The 23,550-nt window shown below is 40.5% G+C and overlaps 1 long non-coding RNA gene and 1 pseudogene across 3 annotated transcripts; both read left to right on the plus strand.

The window, feature by feature from the left end:
• Positions 1 to 12,528: 12,528 nt before the first annotated feature.
• On the plus strand, positions 12,529 to 16,716 carry LOC142616012 (putative disease resistance RPP13-like protein 1; annotated as a pseudogene).
• Positions 16,717 to 16,725: 9 nt separating this feature from the next.
• LOC142615843 (uncharacterized) lies at positions 16,726 to 23,376 on the plus strand. Of its 3 annotated transcripts, XR_012840862.1 has the most exons (10): positions 16,726 to 17,297; positions 18,074 to 18,228; positions 18,481 to 18,768; positions 19,482 to 20,037; positions 20,498 to 20,657; positions 20,884 to 21,066; positions 21,818 to 21,921; positions 22,047 to 22,100; positions 22,797 to 22,909; positions 23,050 to 23,376. It is a non-coding gene; the product is annotated as an uncharacterized LOC142615843 (long non-coding RNA). The 3 variants fall into 3 exon arrangements; XR_012840864.1 differs by lacking the exon at positions 22,797 to 22,909; XR_012840863.1 differs by lacking the exon at positions 19,482 to 20,037.
• Positions 23,377 to 23,550: the final 174 nt, after the last annotated feature.

The following is a 23,550-nucleotide window of genomic DNA, read 5'->3' on the forward strand; positions in this document are numbered from 1 at the left end:
GATTAGATGGAAAGTATGTGTTAGGGATTTTAAGAAAGTATCGAGCAAGAATGAGAGAGATTTTATATTTATGAAGAAAAAGGAGTAGAGATCGCCAGAGCACTAGTGATTTTACGATGAGTGGAGAGTGAGAAATATTTGAGAGATAGATGAGTTTCAGAATAGAGACAAGAGAGTAAGTGAAAAAGACGAATCAGAAGAGTGTAATATGATTTTCTTAAAACAAATATACAATAGCAATTTTTTTTTTTTTAAGATAACCACATCAGCTATTGTCACCTTTCACAAAACTTGAGTTGCATAAAGGGGCAATGCTTACACACCGCTAGAGCAATGCTTTGGGAGTATGTACATTTTTCACTTCAAAAGGGGGGCTTTTTGTGTATAAATTTTGCTAAAAAAGACTAAATGACCAATTTGCCCTCGAATATTACCTTAAAAAAATGAAAAAGGAATCATATTTGCTTATGCATAATTGTTTGGGATGAATTTGTTTTGTTGTTTATTTATTTATTTTAATTTTTTAGCTTTTTTTGTTTGTTTGTTTAGTCCTCTTCAATATTTACGAAAATTAACTTTGCAGTATAAGATCATATGACCTTATAAAAATCATTAATACAAAATAAATATATAAATGAACACAGTATTTAATACACAATAATAAATATTGTGTTTATGTGATTTGTGCTTGTTTGATGTTTCATTGATTCAGATCTATTGCATAATTAATTATTTGGTTAATATTTGATAAAATCTCTATAACCATTACAAGCCAGGTTAAAACTAAAAAAAAATGAAGGAAGAGGAGAAGTGAGAGTTGGTAGCCAAGAAAGTCGAATGGCTTTTGATGATGCCGAAGAAATCACCAGTAAGCTGCGAATACTCCTCAGATCGAAGTAACACCTGCGAAGAGAAAATAAATGATCGAACAGAGAGTACCGGTGTGGTGCCGGCCAAAAACCCTCCGACGATCAAGTTAGAGTCTTTTAAACAACCCTAGAGTGCAAGAGTTGAGATAATTGTGCGTACCTTTGGGTCATGAGGGTTTTGGGGTATATATAGTGGTATGGGGCCGAAATAAACGGTTTGGTGAAGAAGTACTTTCCTTTTAGAAGAGTAATTCGTGGATCCTTACCTATTGTATAGAGCCCTTTCCTTATAGGGATCTTTTTGACTAAAGCCGAACGTGTAGCGCAAGAACTTTCCTTATATTCACGTATGTAGAAGTCAAGATAGGCTAAGAATGAAGGTTGGATTAGTCCTTCAGTTTTTACCTGCCAAGGTCGTCAGCCCACGTGTACCTCCTACACTGTCGTCAGCCTACGTATGTCTCCACAAAGAACGTCAGCCAAGGACCTTTACAACCAAGGTCGTCAGCCTGGACTCGTCAACTTGATCTGTTAGCCTAACGTCGCTACATAAGGGGTATGGCCTCAAACGTCAAAAGGAGGCATCCTAATGAGACTGGCTGACGGGTTGTATATTCCCGTCAGCCTCCTTAACGTATTGACAGCTTGTAAAAAACGTCACTATCAACTGCCCCCCACTCCATTACCCCGTCAGCTATGGGTGACGGGTCATGGAGTTATCGTTATCGGGGAAATGGTTCGTGCATGGTAATTTGTGCCATCTTCATTAAATGGTGGGACACATGGCGTAGACTGATTGGCTCCGTGTCTTTCGCGCCTCCTCTCTCCTATATATACTTCACTATTTACCTTTTTCCCACTTTTTTCGCCTTGTTCATCTTGAGAGAAAGAATTCGTCACTACCAATCTTATCACACCGTCAATCGTACAGCCGTCAACTTCTTGGGACCGTCCTCCTACACGTAAGTTTTCCTTACTTAACTTTTTACTTTTTCTAGTGACGCCCTTTAGTAAAGTCGTCTGCCTAGGATCTTAGAAAAACCCGTCGTTTGTAGGTAGTCAGATGTCTAAGGAGACCCCGAGTGATCAATCGTCGATCCGCGACGGAGCGAGTTACGACGAAGTTTTCCAATCAGGTCGTGAGCCCGCGGAGGGCCTATCCTGGTCGTCAGAAAGAGAATCGTCAACTCCTTCTGACGGTGAAGTAGAGAGTTCTAGAGGAAGTGAGGTGAGTGGTGATGAAGAAGGGGTAGACGATGAAGACCAGGGGATTCGTGAAAAGGCGAGTATCAGTGATGGGGGTGAGAGCGACGGCGACGAGGAAGCCTTAGAGAGCACCTCGGGATCCTCTGGTGATGACCGTCCCTTCATCTTACCCTCAGAGTGGTCCGTCAACAATTTTCTCCCGACGATGTCGGAGAATGTTTTCAAGAGTTTGCAGTCCCGCTACCAAATACCAAACGACATTCCCATCCGTCTTCCTGAGGAAGGTGAGAGGTGTTACTCGGGACGAATCGCGGACGTCGGCATGTATGATGCCATGTTCGCGGCCGGGCTAAGGCTACCACTGACGGCGTTACACCGTCAGTTAGCTAACTTCCTTGGGATATCGGTCAGTCAGATTGCCCCCAACACTTGGCAAACCTTTATTGGTGCCGAGATCTTGTGGGGTCGTCTGAGTGGTGGGAACCGTCAGCTGACCTTGGACGAGTTCTTTTGGTGTTATCGTCCTCAACACATTTCCTCGTCAAAAGGAGTGTATCATTTTGCAGTGAGGGAAAAGGAGTTGAAATTAGTGTCAGATATGCCTGATTCCAATAGGAAGTGGAAGGGCAGATACTTCTTTGTAGAAGGAACAAACTGGGTATGTCGTCAAGAGGAGTGGGAGTCAATGCCCAATGGCTTTGATAACACATGGGCATATGTTAGAGACTCAAGTTAATCCCGTCGACCTTTCTCGCTTCGTCTACTTATTTGATATCCTAACCCGTCACTTTTCATTGCAGCTAACAATCGTCCACGCATTACCGCGAAGCAAGAGGATTTCATTCGTCGAGTGACGGCCATTCACTTGGACGAGAGGAAGTGTCGGGATCTAACCACATTAGATACTCTTCACTTATATTGTGGTGGTCCTGAATCGACGGAGGAAGCTTGCAAATTGAACGCTTATTCCCGTCGTTGTGAGTGTCCTTCAACTTCTTGTCTTTATCCTGACGCTGTCTCTTTCTAACCCTTATTTTTCGCAGAAATGGAGTCAGCTAAACAAAGGGTTCGAGCTGCCGTTGCGGCCAAGAAAAAACAGCAAGAGAAGGCTGGGGGCGAGTCGACCCCACCGTCAGCCCCCAAGCCCGTCGGGAAGGTCGTGGCCAAGAGGAAACCTGACGGTAGGGAAGACCGTCTAGGAAAGAAGGCTGCCCCAACCCCCGGGGACAAGTCTTCACGAAGGCCGTCACCTCCCAAGCCCGTTCATGGGGCAGGTAAGGGGCCCATGACCTCGTCAGGCCCCATCTCCCAGGGACCTGTGCGTCGTCTGCTGACCCATAAAGACTACGCTGTAGAGGTGACGGAGTCCATTTTGAAGGATGAGGAAATGGACCCTTGTGCCGAGCAAACTATTGACGAGATAAAGGCGTCAGGCCTCTTCGACCTTACCAGGGTGAGCCTCACTTTCTACTTTGGTGCCTGACCAATTTTTTATACCCTGACGTTGTCTCATCCCCTTTTTCTTCTAGGCTATGGTTCGCATGAAGGCTCTGTCAGACAGGTGCTCTGCCAAGGAAGGGGTGATTACTCGTCTGCACGAGCGCGTCAAGTACCTAGCTGACGGTCAGGCGCAGTACAAGGATGCGAACCACATCTTGGGCGCGGAGTTGAAGGATTACAAGGAAAAGCTGACGAAGGAAACCCGCCGACGGGAGCTGGAGACGGAGGCCAAGGTGGCGGCAGAAAAAGAACTGAGGTCCATCCTAGTCCAAGTGGAGACGGCTAGGAACGATGCTGTGGCGGAGTTTAAGGATTCGTCAGCCTTCATAGATGCTTGTGCTGCCTATTTTCTTTTCTTTTTTTCTTTTTTCTTTTTTTTCTCTTTGAAAAGTGTAGACGGAGTTGTAGTACTTGACGTCCATTTTTCTGGGCTTTTGTGAAGACATCGCCTATGTTAATTTTAATGTCATTTTACACTTCAAGTATGTGTGTTTTTTATTCCAAGTCAGAATTATATGAGCTCGTCAGCTTATTTGTGACGGGGTTTTTCTTTTTCAACTCAATTTTTGTTGAACTGATGACGGTGTCAGTTTCTTTTTCATAAAAACTTAGGGTCGTTTATTATCATTCCGTCAGTTTCGTGGGCAACGTCATTGGATAAAACTTGATTGTATGCCTGTCAATTTCCTAACGGCGTCAGCTCTTCTTTTGTTAGCTAATCTATTTCGATGTATCCATTTGGCTATACGCCCATCATGAACAATGTCGTCAGCTTAGCTAACTTATTATGTCGTTACTTTGAACATAACACTGTCACTTTGTTGCATCATGGCAAGGTGACGAGTTCAAGAGGGAACATATCAGCACTTTATTGCCCTTGTACATCTTATGCACTTAGTGATGAGGCCCCATACCTGGCAATGAGGTCGTCCACCCTATGGATTTCAGGTGTAAGGTCGTCCATCTTGTGGACTTATTCATGGGGCCGTCCACTTTATGGATAGGTGTAGGTCGTCCCCTTTGTGGACTTGACCATAGGGCCGTCCACTTTGTGGATTTGTTCATGAGGCCGTCCACTTGGGGGACTTAACCATAGGGTTGTCCACTTTGTGGACTTAGAAGCAGGTCGTCCACTTTGTGGACTTAAGAATAGGCCGTCCACTTTGTGGACTTAGAAATAGATTATCCACTTTGTGAACTTATTAGTAGGTCGTCCACTTTGTGGACTTAAAAGTAGGCCGTCCACTTTGTGGACTTAGAAGTAGGCCGTCCACTTTGTGGACTTAGCCATAAGATTGTCCAACTTGTGGACTTAGTTGTAGAGGATTTGCTGTTTTCTTCAAGACATAAAAAATTTACTAGTCGTTTCCGAATGAACCTCCTCTTATTATGATGAATGCATAAGTAAAATTTTGTTCAAAAAGGAAAGATAAACTTTCAGCCCTTTGGACTTAAAATATACTGTAGACAGGAATAAGCTAAGACAAATAACTAAAGATCATAAACTGGTAATGAGGAGTAACGTTTTGCTTGCTATCTTCTACTGGTAGTACTTTCTGAATGCTCGGCGTTCCATGGGTGTCGTAGTTTTTGCCCGTCAAGAGTCTCTAGGTGATGGGTGCCCTTTTTTAGCCATGATACGATCTTGTAGGGTCCTTCCCAGTTCGGGCCGAGCTTTCCTTGTGTGGGATCTCTGGCTGCGCCCATTACTTTCCTTAAAACAAGATCTCCGACTTTGAAGTCTCGGTGCTTGACTCGGGAGTTGTAGTGCTTGCTTACGAGGTCCTGGTATCGTGCGAGTCTCTGCTCAGCCACCGCCCTTACTTCGTCAATTAGATCCAGTTGTAAACGAAGCTCTTGATTATTTCTTCCCTCGTCGTGATTGTCCACCCTATAACTTGTGAGTCCTATCTCAGCTGGAATGACCGCTTCACTTCCGTATGTCAGCTGGAAAGGGGTTTCTCCTGTAGGGGTTCGTACTGTCGTTCTGTATGCCCATAACACGCTGGGTAGCATCTCAGGCCATACGCCCTTTGCCCCCTCGAGCCGAGTCTTGATGATTCGAAGCAAGGATCGGTTAGTGACTTCCACTTGTCCGTTTGCCTGAGGATGGGCTGGGGAGGAATAATGGTTCTTGATTCCTAGCTCTGAAAAGAAGGCTCGGAAGGAGTCGTTGTCAAATTGTTTACCGTTGTCCGAAATTAAGACTTTTGGAATTCCATACCTACAGACAATGTTTCTCCATACAAAACCCCTTATATTCTTTTCAGTGATTGTGGCTAGGGCTTCAGCTTCAACCCATTTGGTGAAGTAATCGATGCCGACGACGAGGAACTTCAGCTGCCTTGCTGCCATCGGGAATGGTCCCATGATATCCAACCCCCATTGGGCGAATGGCCATGGGGCGGTTATGGGGGTCAATTCTTCCGCCGGTTGCCGAATGATGTTGCTGAACCTTTGACACTTGTCGCAAGCTCTCACATAAACCTGGGCGTCATTTTGCATTGTCGGCCAATAGTATCCGGCCCGAATTAACTTTTGTACCAATGACCGTGATCTAGAGTGGTTGCCGCATATCCCCTCGTGTACTTCTCTCATAACATAGCTTGCTTCTTCGGGGTCTACGCACCTTAGGTATGGTCGAGAAAAGCCCCTTTTGTAGAGGATGTCCTTTATCAAGACAAACCGTGCAGACCGGACCTTCAGCTTCCTGGCAGCCTCCTTCTCATCAGGCAACGTGCCATCTTTTAGGTAGGAGATTAAGGGCGTGGTCCAATTGTTTTCGGAACCAATTTCCTGTATGCTGACAACGTCAATTAACGGTGAGGACTGAGTAAAAGAAAGTACCTTGTCAATGGTGGTCATAGGCTCCGCAGATGCGGCTTTGGAAAGTCGGTCGGCATGTTCGTTTTCTCCTCTTGGAATTTGGAATATTTTGGCTTGCAGCCCATCTATCCTCTTTTTCGCTTGCTCCCAGTACTTCTTCATTCTTTCACCCTTGCACTCGTACTCGCTGTTTACCTGGCTTGTGACGACTTGGGAGTCGCAGTGAACAACCACGTTCGCGGCCCCTACAACTTGAGCAAGGTCTAAACCTGCTATCAGGGCTTCGTACTCAGCTTCATTGTTAGTTGTAGGAAAATTGAGGCGAATCATACATTTGAGCTCGTCGCCTTCCGGAGATTTAAGCACGACCCCTACCCCGCCAGCCTTCTTGTTGGACGACCTGTCAGTGAAAATGCTCCATTGGGGATTCTTTTCCTTTTCACCTTCCGCGCTGGTGAACTCCGTAATGAAGTCGGCCACCGCTTGTCCCTTGATGGCAACGCGGGGGCGATATTGTATATCAAATTCGCTTAGTTCTACCGACCACAACGCCATTCGTCCGGCAGCCGCTGGGCTGCCCATTGCTCGTCGCAAAGGTTTGTCAGTTAGGACGACTATTGTATGGGCTTGGAAATATGGCTTGAGCTTACGGGCCGCTGTAACCAAAGCGAAGGCAAGTTTTTCCATGGGGGGATATCTCTCTTCTGCACCATGCAATGCCTTGCTCGCGTAGTACACGGGTCGTTGGACCTTGTCGTCTTCTCTAATTAAGGCCGCACTGACAGCCGCTAGGGAAACGGCCAGATAGAGGAACAATTCTTCTCCTGGTTGCGAGGGGCTTAGCAACGGCGGCGAAGAGAGGTAGACCTTTAGATCTTCGAACGCTTGTTGACACTCGGCAATCCATTCAAAGGATTTTTTCAATGTTCGGAAAAAAGGTAGACATCTATCTGCAGCCTTCGACACAAATCTACTAAGCGCGGTGACCCTGCCATTGAGGCTTTGTACTTCCTTAATATTTTTAGGAGGGGCCATCCCCATAATGGCCTGAATCTTGTCCGGGTTGGCCTCGATCCCTCTTTGGGATACCATGTACCCCAAGAATTTTCCTGCCGTCACGCCAAAGGCACACTTGCTTGGGTTGAGCTTCATGTTGTAGGAGCGAAGAGTATCAAATGTTTCCTTAAGATCCTCCAGATGAGCTTCTTCCCTTTGACTTTTGACCAGCATGTCGTCGACATACACCTGGACGTTCCTTCCAATCTATCGTGCAAACATCTTGTTCATGAGCCTCTGATAGGTTGCGCCAGCGTTTTTCAGGCCGAAGGGCATGACCTTGTAGCAAAAGAGGCCTTGGCTTGTTACGAACGAAGTCTTCTCTTGATCAGCTTCATCCATTCGGATTTGGTTATACCCGGAGAATGCATCCATGAAGCTTAGCAACTGATGTTTGGCCGTAGAATCCACCAGGATGTCGACCCGCGGGAGGGGACAGCTATCTTTGGGGCATGCTTTGTTTAAGTCCGTGAAGTCGACGCACATCCTCCATTTCCCGTTGTTCTTTTTGACCATCACGACGTTCGCCAACGAATCGGGGTAATACACTTCCCTGATAAATCCCGCTTCTTGCAGTTTGCGGACTTCTTCTGCTATTGCTTGATCTCTTTCTTGGGCAAAGGTTCTTTTCTTCTGTCGGACGGGCGGAAAAGATGGCGATACGTTCAACCTGTGCACCATGACTGACGGGTCAATTCCTAGCATGTCTTCGTGGCTCCATGCGAACACGTCTTTGTTTTCTTTCAAGAAAGTTGCGAGTTTTTGACGTATCGCCGGGTCGGCCAGGGTTTCGACTTTTGTCGTTCGCTCTGGGTGGGCTTCGTCGAAAGGTATGTCTTCGAGTCTCTCGACAGGCTCTGTCGCCACCCGACGTTCCTCTATGTTCATGGCTTGAATGTGACTGTCCATCTCCATCATGGCCACGTAACATTCTCGTGCGGATACCTGATTTCCTCTCAATTCTCCAATTCCATGATCAGTAGGGAATTTTATCATCAAATGGTATGTCGAGGTTACGGCTTTCCATGAGTTGAGGGTTGGACGTCCTATGATGGCATTGTAAGCCGACGAGCAATCGACTACCAGGAATGTTACGTTCCGGGTGACCTGCTGTGGGTAGTCTCCAATGGTTACCGCTAAAGTGACAATGCCAAGTGGATGTACCCTCGCCCCTCCAAAGCCAATGAGCGGGGCATTAGCCGGAATTAGTCGTTCCTTTTCAATTCCCATCTGTTGGAAAGCGGGATAGTAAAGGATGTCTGCAGAACTACCGTTGTCTACGAGAACTCGGTGTATGTTGTAGTCTCCTGCCCATATGGTGATGACCAAAGCGTCGTCGTGGGGATGATGAAGGTGCCGGGCGTCTGCTTCCAAAAATTCAATGGAGGGATTGTCAATCCGTGACCTTTCAAGCGCGGGACTTGCCGTCTGGACGTTCTGGACCGTTCTGATGTATGCCTTTCGGGCTTTCTTGGAAGATCCGGCCCTCGTGGTGCCTCCTACAATCATCCTTATATCTCCTACGGGTTGCCTGGGGCGATCATTGTCTCGCCGAGGGGCTTGATTTTGTGACGGGTCCGCCCTCTCTTTGTTGACGAACCTCTGTAACCTTCCTCGCCTAATGAGAGCTTCTATTTGCTGTTTCAAGTCGTAGCAATCGGCGGTGTCATGGCCGTGATCTTGATGAAAACGGCAGTATTTATCCCTTGGTCTCCTGTTGGGATCTCCCTTCAATTTGCCAGGAAAGGCCAGAGTTTCCTCATCTTTAATCTGCATCAGCACCTGGTCGATGGGCGCATTTAGGGGAGTGAAGTTCGTGAATCTTCCTGTAGGCGGCTTAGGTCGTCGATCATCTCGTCGCTCTCTGGTTCTCCCCCTTTTTTGTCCTCTGTCTGGTTGTGCATCTTCCTGTCTTTCCCTTTTTCTAGGCTTGTCCTCTCGGGCGAGCAAGGCATCCTCCGCATTCATGTACTTCGTCGCCCTATAATGTACATCGGACATAGTCTTTGGGTCATTCTTGCATAGAGAGAACAAGAACTTACCATTTTGTAGCCCGTTCATGAATGTTGCTACAAGTATCTTGTCATCTGCCTCGTCTATCGAGAGGGATTCCTTGTTAAAGCGGGCTATATATGACCTTAATGTCTCGTCTTCTCGTTGCTTAATACTCAGTATACACGCAGTAGACCTCTTGCGTCGGTGACTTCCAATAAAGTGTGATACGAACTGTGCGCCTAGTTCCTTAAAAGTGCCGATGGAATTAGGCGTCAGTCTGCTGTACCAATCCCTCGCAGGCCTTTTCAAAGTGGTGAGAAAAGCACTGCACATGATTTCGTCTGGTACGCCCTGAAGATGCATTAGGGTTTTGAAGGATTCCAAGTGGTCCAATGGGTCCTTGGATCCGTCGTAATTCTCCATGTGTGGCATGCGGAATTTTGGAGGAAGAGGGCATGAATTCACGAGCGCTGTGAAAGGCGAATCCGTCCTGTGGACTAGGTCATCCAGGTTGCTGGATACTCGTCCTCTAAGGGCGTTCATCATTACGTCCATACGCTCCCTTATTTCCTGCATCTCAGCAGCGATATGGGTCGGCAAGGTGTCCGAGACGAATGGTCGGTTGGTTTCTTGTCGTTCCGGTCTGGTCGGGGCGTTGCTACCCTCAGGTCCTTCCGCGTTCCTTCCTTCCGGACTAGCACCTTCCTGGTCTTCCTCTGGTGCACTCGGGTGTGCAGTCCTTTGTCGCAACTGTTCCTCCAAATCATGGTTCTGCTTGGTGAGGCGCTCAACCGCCGGCGCAGCGTTTGGACACCTTTGCCTCTAAAACTGTGGCGTGCGGTTCGTCGCCTTGGTTGTTGTTTGTTGCCATCGATCGAGTGAGTACCATGCAACTTTTTGTCTCAGGAATAGAGCAAGGCTGAGATACTCGAAAATGTCGTTTCCCACAGACGGCGCCAACTGATGATGCCGAAGAAATCACCAGTAAGCTGCGAATACTCCTCAGATTGAAGCAACACCTGCGAAGAGAAAATAAATGATCGAACAGAGAGCACCGGTGTGGTGCCGGCCAAAAACCCTCCGACGATCAAGTTAGAGTCTTTTAAACAACCCTAGAGTGCAAGAGTTGAGATAATTGTGCGTACCTTTGGGTCATGAGGGTTTTGGGGTATATATAGTAGTATGGGGTTGAAATAAACAGTTTGGTGAAGAAGTACTTTCCTTTTAGAAGAGTAATTCGTGGATCTTTGCCTATTGTATAGAGCCCTTTCCTTATAGGGATCTTTTTGACTAAAGTTGAACGTGTAGCGTAAGAACTTTCCTTATATTCACGTATGTAGAAGTCAAGATAGGCTAAGAATGAAGGTTGGATTACTCCTTCAGCTTTTACCTGCCAAGGTCGTCAGCCCACGTGTACCTCCTACACTGTCGTCAGCCTACGTATGTCTCCACAAAGAACGTCAGCCAAGGACCTTTACAACCAAGGTCGTCAGCCTTGACTCGTCAGCTTGATTTGTTAGCCTAACGTCGCTACGTAAGGGGTATGGCCTCAAACGTCAAAAGGAGGCATCCTAATGAGACTGGCTGACGGGTTGTATATTCCCGTCAGCCTCCTTAACGTATTGACAGCTTGTAAAAAACGTCACTATCAGCTTTGATACTATTGGAACACAATGCTTGTTAAATAAATTGTCATTTGTATCCTTGGAGTATTGTGTGCATTGTATTTAGACTAAATATATATTCTCTTACATGCATTTTACATACACTTGTTCACACAATATCCATAGTTGCATGTACAGAAATACAAATTTTAAGCAGCATAGTGATTTTCACATTTAAATCATGAAAAGTGAATGTAAAATAATGAGTGTGACAGCTGAATCATTACATATCTATAATTTCGAGAACACAAGACAAGATCGTAGATAAATACATAACAATAATTCAAAAGATACCAAAGATTAATATTGAAAAAGAAATATGCTAAAGATTAAAATGCAAAAGATAAGACGTGTGTTTAATAACATGCAACGTTATAGTTCCAATTTGTTCATATTCATTTTACAAATGAAGAAAGGAAAGCAACAGAAAAGATTGACTAGTTGCACTTGAATAGCCATTGCTAGTAAAGTAACATTAATTATTTTATACATCAGCCTTATGCAGTGGGCGTTGCGGGAACGTGAGACCTATTAGAAGATAAGACACCCGCTACAAAGTGGCGCATCAGACACTTCCTAGTAAAGTAGACGTTGTCGTGGCTGAAAACGAGAGTAGGTACATTGGACAATGTCAACTAATAGACGGCACTTCAGAAACATGTATAAGATTGGCACACAGGAAAATAAACCAATGACAAAAAGAATCAATGGCAATTGCTGGTGATTATGATTCTTCAAGCAAAAGGATGCAGAAAATGCGACCATCATGGCAGCAATTGAAATGAAAAGTGTACATTATTTTGTATATTATAGTGGTTGTGACTTTATTCCCACTAATGGAACAAGTTGATGATATGTAATTATTTATTCAAACCTTTATTCTTTTATGGCCAATGGTCCTTGTAATTATTGCTTAAAGCTCTGACTCACTTTGAGAGTATATTCAATGGAATTATTATGATAATTATTAATGTTGGTACTTGATAGGATTTATGTGGATTGAATTGTCAAAAAGGAAAAAAATTTACAGGTACTTGAGATGTCTTTCTCATACTTTGGACCTTTTGGGTTTGGTGCCGTGACAAAAGTTACCAATAAAGCAGTTAAAAGTTTTTGTATTATTCTTACTTTAATTATATGGTGAGCACTAATAATGCTGTCGAGGTTGGCGTGCTTCATTTTTTGTATCTTTATATGTAACTTTATAAAACTGTTTGGAATCAAGTAGGTAGGCTCGATCAATCATGTACACTCAGATCACAACTGAGAAAAAGCAAAAGAAGAAATCAATAAAAAATTAGAAACAAGGAAAACCCTATTCAGTCTTCATTCCCAACACATATCTCAGAATAATGTCTCTTTGGTTACTCGTTTCCCATATTTGATATTTCCTTCTTTCCCACGAGCAAATCATGTCAGTTATCGGAGAGGTTGCTTTATCCGCTTTGTTTGAGGTGCTATTTGACAAGTTAACCTCCTCTAATTTGTTGAAGATCTTTCAGCAAGAACAAGTTTGTTAGGTTCCAAGTACTTAGGAACTAATGTATTAGAAATCTAATATGTATTGTTGGCAAACCATGATCAAAACAGGTGTTTAGTCTTGTTTTAGACTTGCTCAAAGTATGACATTCATGTAAAGTTGGAATCGAGTTAACTGCAGAAGTTATTGTATAAATCTGCCTGGCTCGATCAATCGAAAATTAGACTCGGCCAATCAAAAGTCATGCAGATTGTTTTTTCTGCAGAATTTCTAACTCCGTCCTAAGCCCATATGACGTGTAGGGTTTTATGTTTTGCCCTAGGTATAAAAGGCAGACCCTAGTCACATTTTTTAGGTTGCTCATATTGCTGTTTGTGTGAATCTTTTGTGAGATCTGAGAGGTGTTTGCTTCACACAAGCTTAGGATTATCAAGAAAGAGATTGCTTCAAGAACTTGATGATCATTTAGTTGCTGTCATAAGAGCTTAAAGATACACAAGCGGGAGTGCTTGTACTTGCTGGAGAATCCAAGGAAGAAGGAGTCTGTGGTCTCGAAATTTGCACGTGATCATGTTAGTAAGTTTTCTATTGGTGGGTAGCAATAGGATGTTAGTGGTCTAAGTCGCTATTGTACAACTTCAATTTTTTCATAGTAGATTCAGGTTTACCTTGAGGATAGCTAGGTTAAATCCTCCCCAAGTTTTTTACCGGTTTGATTTTCCTAGGTCATCATATCTTTGTGTTTTTATATTATGCACTTTGTATTGATATGATTATTTAATTATGTTAACCTAGATCTGGAATTTGGACTAAGTAATAACTTGGCTTGTTAACTAGGTTAATCCAATTGTGGTTTCAGGGGTCTAAATAAACTCTACAAGGTTCATGTTGACCTCAACAAGTGGAAGAAAACGTTACTGAAAATCCATGCAGTTTTGGATGATGCAGAAGAGAAGCGGGAGACAAGCAAGTTGGTGAAGATCTGGCTGGACGAGCTGGAAGACTTGGCTTATGATGTGGACGATATCTTGGATAAGTTTGCAACCGAAGTTTTGCGGCGTAAGTTTAATGCAGAACCCAGCACAAGTAAGGTAAGAAAGCTCATCCCTGCTTGTTGTGTGGATTTCAGTCCAAGTTCTTTTATGTTCGATGCCAATATGTGGTCCAAGATTGCAGATATTGACTTAAGACTACAAAGAATTGTGACTGAAAAGAATGGTTTGGATTTGAGAGGAAGCACTAGGGGAAGGATTGGAACAGAAAGATCAAGGGAGGCCACAACTTCTCTGGTGAATGAACGCTGTACTTATGGCAGGGATGAGGACAAAAAGGCTATCATAAATTTGTTACTAAGTATTGAATCTAGTAATACTCAACTCTCTGTGATTCCCATAGTTGATATGAGAGGTTGGGGTAAGACAACTCTTGCCCAACTAGTGTACAATGATGATGATGTGAGCAATTATTTTGATTTGAAAGCATAGGTTTGTGTTTCTGAAGACTTTGACATTGTATGGGGGTCAAAAGAAATTCTAAAATGTATCACTTTTGAGCACTGCAATGATGGTGATGATTTAAACTCAATACAAGTCAAATTGAAGGAGAAATTAAATGGCAAGAAATTTCTAGTCATTTTGGATGACGTTTGGAATGAAGATTACAATAATTGGACTAAACTATGTTGTCCTTTTGAATTTGGAGCTCTAGGAAGTAAGATTATTGTCACCACTCGGAGTCATGAGGTTTCAAAAATAATGGAAACTACTTCACCTTACAAGTTGAGAGAGTTGTCAAATGATGCTTGCAGGTGTCTATTTCTCCAACATGCACTAGGGTCAACAGATGTTGTTGCACATCTAGGACTTGAAGAAATTGGTAGAGAAATTTTTGATCTATGCAAGGGATCACCTTTGGCGGCAAAAGTACTTGGCGGTGCTTTACGCACTAAACGCAATCCTAATGAATGGAAAAATGTGCTAAATAGCAAGATCTAGGAAAAAAACGGTATTATCCCTGTTCTTGAATTAAGCTACCAATACCTCCCTTCTCATTTAAAGAGGTGTTTTGCATATTGTTCACTATTTCAAAAAGATTATGAATTTGAGGAGAGTGAGCTTGTCTTGTTATGGATGGCAGAAGGTTTGGTTCAAGAAACGGAAAGAAACAAGTCGATGGAAGTTCTTGGTGTTGAGTATGTTCATGATCTACTCATGAGATCATTATTTCAACAATCAAGCAATAATGAATCACTCTTTGTCATGCATGATCTTATCAATGATCTAGCTCGATGGGCAGCAAGGGGCATATTCTATAGAATGGAAGATTCATTGGGAAGTAATAAGCAATCTGAGATTTCTACAAAGGTATGACATTTCTCTTACATTCAACATTTTTTTGATGGCATCAAAAAGATTGAAAACTTCCCCAAAAATATGCATTTACAAAAATTCTTACTCCTACCAATCAAGTCGTCAGGCTACTTAACAAACTATGTTCCTAATTGTTTGTTGCCACAACTAAGATGCTTAAGAGTATTATCTTTACGTGGATATAACATCATTGAGCTACCAAGCTTAATCAGTGATCTAAAACATTTAAGATACCTCAACCTTTCTAATACTCCAATTAGAAGTTTACCAGAAGCAACAAGTTCTCTATACAATTTGCAGACATTGATGTTGAAAGGTTGTCACAAACTTACACAATTACTGGAGAAAATCAGGGATCTAATTAATCTTCATTATCTTGACATTACAAATGCAATTTAATTAGAGAAATGCCAGTGGGAATTGAAAAATTAAAGAACCTACATACGGTATCTAATTTTGTTGTGGGGAAAGATAAAGGATCCAAGATAGGAGACTTGATGAACTTGGAGTTTCTTCGGGGAAGACTTTGCATTTCAAGTTTGGAGAATGTGCTTGATATTGAGGATACAAGAAGAGCTAGTTTAAATGGTAAGAAGAATTTAGATGCACTAGAGATCAAATGGGGGTCTGCACCTAATGATTTACAAGATGCAAGCATTGCAATAGATGTTCTTGACATGCTACGACCTTGGACAACAGTGAAGAAGTTTCAATTGATGGCTATATTGGTATAAAATTCCCAACATGGTTAGGAGACCATTCCTTTTCTTATATTGTGGACCTAAAGATTGCTAGATGTGCAAAATGCAAATCCTTACCTACTATTGGAAATTTTTCCAACCTCAAATTCTTTGCCATTAAGAGTATGTCTATGGTGCAGACTATTGGTCCTGAGTTTTATGGGGACGGCTTCTTGAAACCTTTTCAATACTTAGAAATACTTCACTTTGAAGATATGCAGCAATGGCAAGATTGGATTCCTTATGGAGTTGAGTACAGAGAATTCCCTCATTTGCGTGAGCTTTATATCTCTCAATGCCCCAAATTGCAAGGGAAATTGCCACACCATCTCCCATCATTGGAAAATTTTTCTATTAGTAATTGTGAGCATTTGGTTGTTTCAATTCCAAGCCTTCACATGCTCCATACATTAAAAATTGTGGGGTGCAAAGAGGTGGTGAGCAAAAATATAGAAGAGGCATGCTTGCTGGAGTCAATTACTTTTTCTATTCCAGGTCTTAAAAGCTTATCAAAGGAGTTCATGGAAGGATTAGCAAAGGTAAAAAATCTAGAGATAGATAATTGTAATGAGTTGACATCTTTGTGGCAAGATAGTCTCATATACCTTGTTAGGTTGGAAATTCAGTCGTGCCCGAGTCTCATCAACATCCACTTGACTTCTACATTAAACACATTGTATATTAAGGGTTGGTGGTGCTTTAAAATCCTTACCAATGTCCAATTGTACATGCTTGGAATATGCAATTATTGACGAATGTAGCTCTTTGATGTGCATTTCAAAATGCCAGCTACCTCCAACTTTGGAAAGGCTAGAGATAAATAATTGTGAGAATTTGCAGTTTTTTATAGACGAGGGAGAGGCTTCTTCTTTATTAATAAAAGATGAGAGTATTAACAGTAATGCATCTCTTCTTGGGCACTTGGTTATTAGAGGTGACCAATTTGTGAAGCTTAAATTCCTTGAGATTGCAAATTGCTCAGAGCTGACATCATTATCATCGAGTAATCAGTTATCTATGGCCCTTAAACAACTTGAAGTACATAAATGCCCAAAGTTAAAGTCACTGGTGGAAAACTTACACAATAACGTGTCTCTTGAATGTCTTAGATCAGTAATTGTAAAGAGATTAAATTCTTACCAGAGGGCCTACACAAACTCTGCCACTTGAATGACATAAGCATAGTAGGCTGTTGTAGTCTTGTTTCATTTCCGGATGGAGGGTTTCTTCCCACTCACCTGAGAAATCTTTCGATCTGGTGCTGTGAGAAACTAGAGGCCTTGCCCCGCATGCATATGGTCACTACTCTTCATATTTATAAATGTCCAAGCATAGTATCCTTGCCAGAAGAGGGCTTGCCGACAAACCTGAACGGCCTGCCTCCATCACTTCTAGAACTACAAATTAGTCGATGTCCAGTGCTGAAACAACACTGCAAGAAAGGAAAAGGGCAAGAGTGGTTGAAGAATATCATCAACATCCCTTGCTTTGAGATTGATGGCAGGTCCATCTATGAGATGGAGTAGCAATAATTGTGTAAAACAGAGAGAGCAAAACGTACAGAAATATACAAATATATTTACTCCCTCTAGGTACAACATTTAGAAATTGGTACCTCTCTTCTTTGTGTGTGTATATTTATGCAATATGAATTTTAAAAATCCAACCCTAATTTAAGCTAATTCTTCTAGTGTTGCAGCAGAGGCTATCTTCTCAACTCCAAAAAATTCTTCTCAAATTCCTAAAATTTGGATGTACATTAAACTTTTGGGTTATACATTTGAATTTATTAGTTTTTGTTTTACTTCTTATTAATGTGTGGAGTTATAAAAGGAACTTAAGTTGTAATATTTTGTGAGTGCTGCTTCAGATTTTGCATTTATATTGTTCATTAAAGTGGGTATTGTGGGACACGTATATGGTGTGGGATTCATATTCGTGGTAATGGGTGTCAGAAATTTGATCTAGTTTTAAGAGTAAATCAAACTTTGAAGCAATTTTTTTTTTGGGTTGAAGATTCTTTAACCGTAAGAGGAATTGCTTTTGTAATTTTCATTAAGGACTATTTAGAATTTACCTTAGTGGTATAAATTTTGGTCTTTTGTGTGGTTTCAAATTTGCGGTGAGGAATTTCATTTGTATTATTCCTTGGGAATTTTTTTTTTTGGGAAAATAATTTTAATGCGGTGCTTAGATGTCTATGTGTTCGAATTTTTTTTTCCCTTCTAAAAATTTTACTTCTAGCACTTTGAAGTTTTAGCTCATCAAAATCTCTTACAGTTTTAAATGAATCTTTATGCCTAACGCACATAATTGTCTGATGAAATTCTTGAAAGAGAAATAGTGACATGGAATTTGATGATTGCAGGTCATATATTGTGCTGTGGAACATGTTTATCTGTGGGTATGTATGGAATGGAGGGATGGCTTTTTAATACTATGCCTGACTGGAATGTATATTTCAACTAGACATCATTCCTTGCACAAATGATTGTAGCATTTTCACTTATGTGCTGCAGATGGGTAGGTATTTCATTAAGCAGGCATGGTGTAAAATGAAATATAATAGTTTCAGTAAAATCCTTATTAATGATACTGACCATTCCATAACTATGCATGTACTTACCCTTTTATTAGAATGCAAGAACCCTTTTCTTTGGATAAGATCACACAACTATATCTTAATTTATTGAATCAAATCCCATTATTAATCCACTCTTAGGGGTCTTTTACTTTTTTTGGGTAAATTACTCTTTGGGCGATTTTAAAATGCAGGAGTGAGGCCATGCTTGAAGGGAAGGTTGTCAATGCTTCTCAAGTTCTTAACTACTACAAGCACATGGTCATGATTTGTCAATAAGCAGTGGCTGGGATTCATTCTCTAAAAAGTTGTAAACTCTTGTTTGCAAGTGGACATGATTTCTTGATTGTTAAGATCAAGTGTTGAGGTTACTAGTTTTTATCGTTCTTTCTACCCTCCTTCCATTTCTTTCTCTTGGAGGTTGGTGTGGCAATCGAAGGTTCCTCCAAGGGTGGCTTTCTTTTCATGGTCAGCCTCTTGAGGTAAGATTCTTACCACTGATAACCTTCACAAAATGTGTATTGTTGTTCTTGATTGGTGTTACATGTGTAAGAGGTGTGGAGAGTTGGTGGATTATCTTCTACTTCTTTGTCCCTTAGCCTGTGAGTTGTGGTCGTTGGTGTTTTGCTTGTTTGGGCTGCATTGGGTTATGCCACGTAAGGTTATTGAATTGTTTGAATCTTGGCAGGGTAACTTTGGGCGGCATTGCAATATAGATTTTTGGAGACTTATGCCGCACTGTTTGATGTGGTGTATTTGGAGGGAAAGAAATGCTCTCTGTTTTGAGGGATGTGAACAGTCATTCTTAGAGATTAAGTCTTTTTTCTTACATACTCTCTTTGTTTGGAGTGTAGCCCTGTCTCATTTTTCTTGTTTTTCTCTTACTCTTTTGCTTGATCATTGTGATTTTGAATCTTGATTTTTTGCCCCCACAGTACATCCCTAATGTACTTGGGTTGACTGTTTTTTCTTAATAAATTTTTTTTGTTATCTATAAAAAAAAAAAATGATCAAGTGTTGAAATCAATGGAAGTTAGTACCAAGAGAGTTTCTTGTGAGGTGCAAGCTTTCTATGTAAAGATTGAATGGGGAACCAAATTGCAATAGGCTTTTATGGTTTGATGGTTTTGGAGCAATCCATAGTCCCTCCTTAGACAATTTGGGAAGCCTTATCCTTTGTACTTATGAAATGCAGGGTGGCTGCACTTGCACTTACCAATAGTTCTGACGTTTATAGCTTTTGTTGTGGAAAGCAAACACCAAGCTGGGAGATATAAGCTGTTAAGAAAGACATTTCAGCTTTCTAATTTTGCAACTTTATAATGATGGCTGTCCAGTGCAAGCAAAAAAAAAAAAAAAAAAACTGCAAGAAAGGCAAAGGGTGAGAGTGGTTCAAGAAAGGCAGAGGCCTCACGTTGAGATTGATAGGAGGTCCATCTTTGAGGTGGAGGAGGAGAAGCAATAATTGGGCAAAACAAATAGCAGAAAGTACAGAAGATGGAGTTATTGTAAATCTGGTAATAGAGATCATATTTGCTTTGGATGTTCCTTTGGTAACAGAAGATATGCAAAGTTGCAATGATGATATCAATCGGACAGTAAACTTTTTGAAGGGTAAGAGTTTCAAGTAAATTGGCTTGGACTGCAACCATGTGCTTCAGCTGGTTAGGCAAGAATGCAAAAAGTAAAACGGCATTAGTCCAATCAATCATGGCAACTTGGCCAGGGTTAGATTCACATTAGCCTATTAGGTAAACTGATCCCAAATCTATTAAGAATCTGAGTCTATTTTACTGCTGGTGTATTTATACTGCTATGTTGGTTGTAATTTCTCTTTGTTGCATGAAAATTTTCTTCTGTCTTCATTTGTGTGTCTCCTTACTCCTTAGCAACAGTTATGTAGTTAGGAATTTCTTTTGCATTATTCATTGTGAAAAATAGTTGTAAAGAAGTGCTTATATTTGTACATTTTTTTTTATATAAACATATTTGTACGTGTTCACCTATCACACACACACCCACACATATATTTATGTATTCAATTTTTTTTCTTCTTACAATTGTGCTTCTTCCACTTTGAAGGTTTAGCTCATCAGTATATCTTACAGTTTTCCATTTATTTAAATTATATGAACCTTTATGCCTAAGGCAAATAACTGTTAGATAAAATTCTGGAAAGAAATATTGTAACATGGAATTTGATGATTGCAGGTTATATATATCATGTTGTGGAACGTGTATATCAGTGAGCATGCATGGAATGGCAGGATGACTTTTTAACATTATGCCTAAGTAGAATGTCATTTAAATCAGAGACCATGCCTCGCAGATATGATCGAAGCTTTGTCACCAATGCACTGCAGATTAACAGGTATTCCATTAAGAAGTTATGGTATAAAATAAAATATAGTAGTTTTTGTAAAATGTGTACCAACCTTATTAATGATCTTGAACGTTCCATCAAATTTGCATATTTTTACCCTTCCATTAGAATCCAAGAACCATTTAGTTTGGATACGATCTCATAGTTAGATCTGAATTTATTGAATCAAATTCCATTACTAATTGGCTCTCTATTGGGAAATTTGGAAATGCAGGTGTGAGAGCATGGTTGAAGGGAAGGTTATCAATACTTCTCAAGCTTTTAACTACTGCAAGCTCATGGTCATGATATGTAAAGAAGCAATGGCTGGGAATCATTCTTTAAGATGCTGTAAACCTATTGTTTGCAAATGGACATGATTTGTTGATTGTCAAGAATAGCAAGTGCTGCTTTCAATGTAAGTAAATACTAAAAGAGAATTTTGCTGGTGAGGTTCAAGCTTTCTATGTAATGATTGAATAGGGAACCAAATTGCAATAGGTTGTTATGGTTGAATGGCTTAGTTGAAATCCATAGTCCTTTATCAGACAATTTGTGAAGCCTTTTCCTTTGTATTATGAACAGCAAAGTGGTTGCACTTGTAGTTAAAAGTAGCTCTTAGGTTTGCAGCTTTTGTTATGGAAAGAAAATACCAAGCTAGGAGCTAAAAGCTGTTAAGTAAGACATTACTTAATGTACTGTGTTTGCGATTTTCTAAGCTCTCAGCTTGCTAATTCTTCAGTTTCCTGTTTGTTGCACACCGCCTGGTCTTCTTCGTGTGCAACTTTTATGTTAAACATTGTATGTACTGATGACAAATTTCAGGCTCAACAGTTTAAAAAATATAGTTAAGGATTCTGTTGACTTACCACCATTTTGACTAATGGGTTGAAAATTGTCGTTGAAACTTGAAACTTTACTTTCAGCAATCAAATTCTGGCTTAAAGAATAATCTGGACAGCATTGCACATTGTGCTTGATCATAGCTTTAAGATATACTACTATGGTGTATACTAAAGTATACTAGCTAGTAAGACCATTTTCTCTTTTGGAATTTTTCTTGATAGTGAGAGCGCAGAAATTTTAGCTTTGATTTTTAGTTTATCTTTTCATTAAAAAAGAAGAAAGATTTGTAGTTTATCTAACTCAATTTCATTTCAAATTTTCAGCTTTATCACTGATGGTTGGATGCAAAGTGGGCCAGTAATCCAGCATTAGATTGAATTATTGGATTCTTGCAAAAATGGTCACATTAGCTAAATTCTAGCATCAGGTAGTAAAAACTTTTTTTTTGGTTTTCTATCATTGTTAACTGTGAAGGTCAGCTGAAATACAAAAGCTAATCAATAAGGAAACACATTGACTGACTTGTGCTATTTGGGACGGACTTTGTTGCAGATATTGAATGAAACGAAGCAGCCTTTTTGTAATAAATACATCTTACAACAGAAGGTATAATATTGAAAACAAAACTCAAGCACTGAATTTTTATCTTGCTGACATTCAATGTTTTTCAAAACAAACTAACTACAGGATAGATGTGAAATTTAGATAGAAATGGGAAATTATAAATTCATATTTCTGTGTGTTTGATCTTGATTTGAGTTAATTTTAGTATGACAAGATGGTTCACCTGATTGTGTTTAAGTGGGAACAACCTTTCTCTTATTATATGATCCTTAAGAAGTAAAAAATCATTGCTGATGATATATCTGGTATATTGCTTTGAATTATACCTTATTCGGTGGTTGTTCAATCTTTTTCCTTTTTTGAACGTTTTATTTTTCTATGTTTTTCTGTACTGTCCGTTTTATGGTTTGCCCAATTTGAATCTCTAGTGAGCTTAAAGATTGAGGAAATAAATTATTCAGGTCTGAGAGGGCAAACACCTAATCTACTTTTCTTTTGTGTATGCGTAAATAAAAATATAAGTTCCCCTTTCTTTTATCTCTTTTATCTTTCGAAACAGCAGCAAGTTAGAGGTAAGTACTAGAAATTTGTGATGAATTCTAATATTTTATTTATTTATTTTCAAAGTTTTCTTTAGAGTATGCTATAGTACCTTCATTTCCATAAACGTCACAAAGCATTATAGAACAAAAAATCAAGGTCTTAGTTGTCACTGAATTTTTATTTGCAAATTTTCAGGGAAGTTTTACATTGGTTATATGATCTAACGGAGGCTAACCAGCTATTGTAGATATTCTAAACCATTGAAAACATGGAAATGGCAAAGCATTTCCATTCGTTTTGTATGTCTGGTAATTAAAAATATTTTTCTTATCTTCATTTCATAATGTGCCACAGCATTATTTGTTCAGTATATTCTACTTTGGCCTTCGTAAATAGTATAGTGCCTCTACTCCCTTGATAGCTGATTGGATCTTGAATTTCTCAACAGGCATCTGCAATTCCTATAAGGAGCTTTTGGTAGCAAAACACCATAGTGCCAAACTCCTGCCTGTCTTCTATGAATATCCTGCCCCAGTTCTGGGGATCATAACTACCTATCCAGCTTGACCTGCTTGTAAATTGTCATATCTATCCCTTTAAGCATGTATATTAATGAGAAGGCATATTAGACTTACTTTACCGCTTCAGATTGTGGTAACGATGGAACTTGTGGTCTTTGAAATCCTGACTCAAACTATTCAGTGGTGAAAATTCTTACTACTTTAGAGATGTATTATAATGTTGCTGCTTGAGAGATGTAAAATGACTTTGATATTACAGCAGTGGATTTCAATGAATTTGTTCTCTCTTTTCAGTACAAAGTAGATAAAATGAAAGTTTTTGAGGCTAGTCCTTGGTCTGCTAAAGGTCATTTGTTGATCATCAAAGAATGCAACCACAACTTATAATAAAAAAAAATAAAAATAAAAAAAGAAAAAAAGAAAGAAGA

This window comes from Castanea sativa, chromosome 11, assembly GCF_040712315.1.
Source record: "Castanea sativa cultivar Marrone di Chiusa Pesio chromosome 11, ASM4071231v1".
NCBI lineage: Eukaryota > Viridiplantae > Streptophyta > Magnoliopsida > Fagales > Fagaceae > Castanea > Castanea sativa.